The sequence below is a fragment of the Herpailurus yagouaroundi genome, unplaced genomic scaffold (assembly GCF_014898765.1).
Source record: "Herpailurus yagouaroundi ecotype Mexico unplaced genomic scaffold, PumYag 198, whole genome shotgun sequence".
NCBI lineage: Eukaryota > Metazoa > Chordata > Mammalia > Carnivora > Felidae > Herpailurus > Herpailurus yagouaroundi.
In genome coordinates this window covers 489,065-490,862 of record NW_024412429.1, presented here as the reverse complement: position 1 = coordinate 490,862, position 1,798 = coordinate 489,065, and positions in this window count along the sequence as shown.

Below are 1,798 nucleotides of genomic sequence, written 5' to 3'. Positions count from 1 at the left end.
AGCAGGCTCCAGGCTCTGAGCTGTCAGCACAGAGCCCGACGAGGGGCTCGAACCCACAGCCGTGAGATCATGGCCTGAGCCGAAGTCAGACGCTTAACCGACTGAGCCACCCAGGCGCCCTGAGAGCTGCCTTATAAAACAAAGATGCTAAGGTGGGTTATAATTTGCCTCAGGCCCTGGTCCCAGACAGAGTGGACTAGGACATTGGGGTTGGCAACGCGGTTTGAGGACACCATTAAGGTTGCTCAAAGGAGAAGCCAAAAACGAAAGAGCATTCGGTGTGCCACATAGCAGGGAGCCGGGTGACGCGGGCGTCACGGAGGCTGGAGGGAGGCGAGTGGAGGGAGGCGAATGGAGGGCCGCACCCCTCCCCAGCTGACTCAGCCCTGGAGGCCAGAGCCACATCGTGTTCATCTTCTGTCCTGGATCAACCCCGGTTCCTGACCAGAGCCCATCGGAAGTAAGAGTTTGCTGCATTGAAGAAGAAGTGAACGGAACTGGCTCACTCTTCAAACTGTGGACCAGTCCCGCGTGTTATTCAGAATCAACAATGGCGTGAGCCGTGAAGGGAGAGGCCCACACGTCCTCGAGAGGAGGTGGGGTCGCGGTGGGAAGGCCCACGGGAGAAGATGACGATGAAGGCGGGTGACCAAGGCCAGATCTTTGGCTCCAGAGAGAAAAAGGCTCAGTGTGAGTCCGTCAGGACTTGGGGCGGGGGCGGTTGGGCAGAAGTCAGCTGAAACGGAAGTCTAAAAGCTCACACCTGGGGAGCATGGCCCTCCTTCGTCACAAGTGGAGGTCGCTCTCGGAGCTCGTGGCCTCATGGCAGTCAGCAGACGCTCTTGCTTGTTTCCTGCATGTCAGAAGTGCTTATGTAAATCCAAGAATGACCGAGGTGTGATGGGTATTTAAGGAAAGCCGGGTCCTTCAGGGGGATGTCCTGTATTGAGATCTACACAGTGTGGCCTTGAGATGCCTGCCTTAGTTTTCTGTGGCTGTGTAACAAATTACTACACAGGCAGTGGCTTAAATGTGCCACATTGGGACCCGGGTTCCGTGGGTTGGGAGTCTGGGCAGGGCTCAGCTGGGTGCCCAACTCACAAAGCTGCAGTCTTGGTGCCTCTGGGCTGGGGTCTCATCCTGAGGCCTGACCTGCAGAAGGACCCCTCCAGGTCCCTCGGGCTGGCGGCGTTCGTTTCCCTGCTGCAAGACTGAGGGGCCCGGCCCCTTGCTGGCTGGGGCTGGAGGCCCCGGAGGCCACCCGCAGTCCCAGGGGCCACCCGTAGCTCCCTGCCACGTGGGCTCCCCCCCCCAACCAGTGTCAGGGACAGTGGTGGGCTGCAAGCTGTGTCTCGGCAAACCCGACCTGAGCGACCCCTCGTCCGCCAGGTCAGCAGCACGCCCCGGGCCGGGCACACACTCACAGCGGGGACCTCCGTGGGAAATGCGGGTCTGGAGTGGACGGGGCAGAGGTCTGAGCCCGGAGGGCCTGGGTCTGGTGCGTCCCTGGGGGAGGTGCGCCGTCACGGATGGGGAGCTCTGTCATCCGTGTAATCCCGGACAGAAGCAGGCAGCGAGCTGGCTTCGAATCCCTCGCTCTCCGCTCTGGACACCGTCGCAGCGGAAGACCCCCAAAGTCTTCGAGGGCTTCTCCGCCCCCCACCCCGACCTGTCTTTTGCGCCCAGCCTTGCCTCGTCTGTGTTTGCTCTCGCACTAGGGCCCCTTCCCCACCTGCTCTCAGAAGGTTCCTCCTGTGCCCGCCCCCGTGCACTTATGTCACCCTCTGCCCCGCCGTGG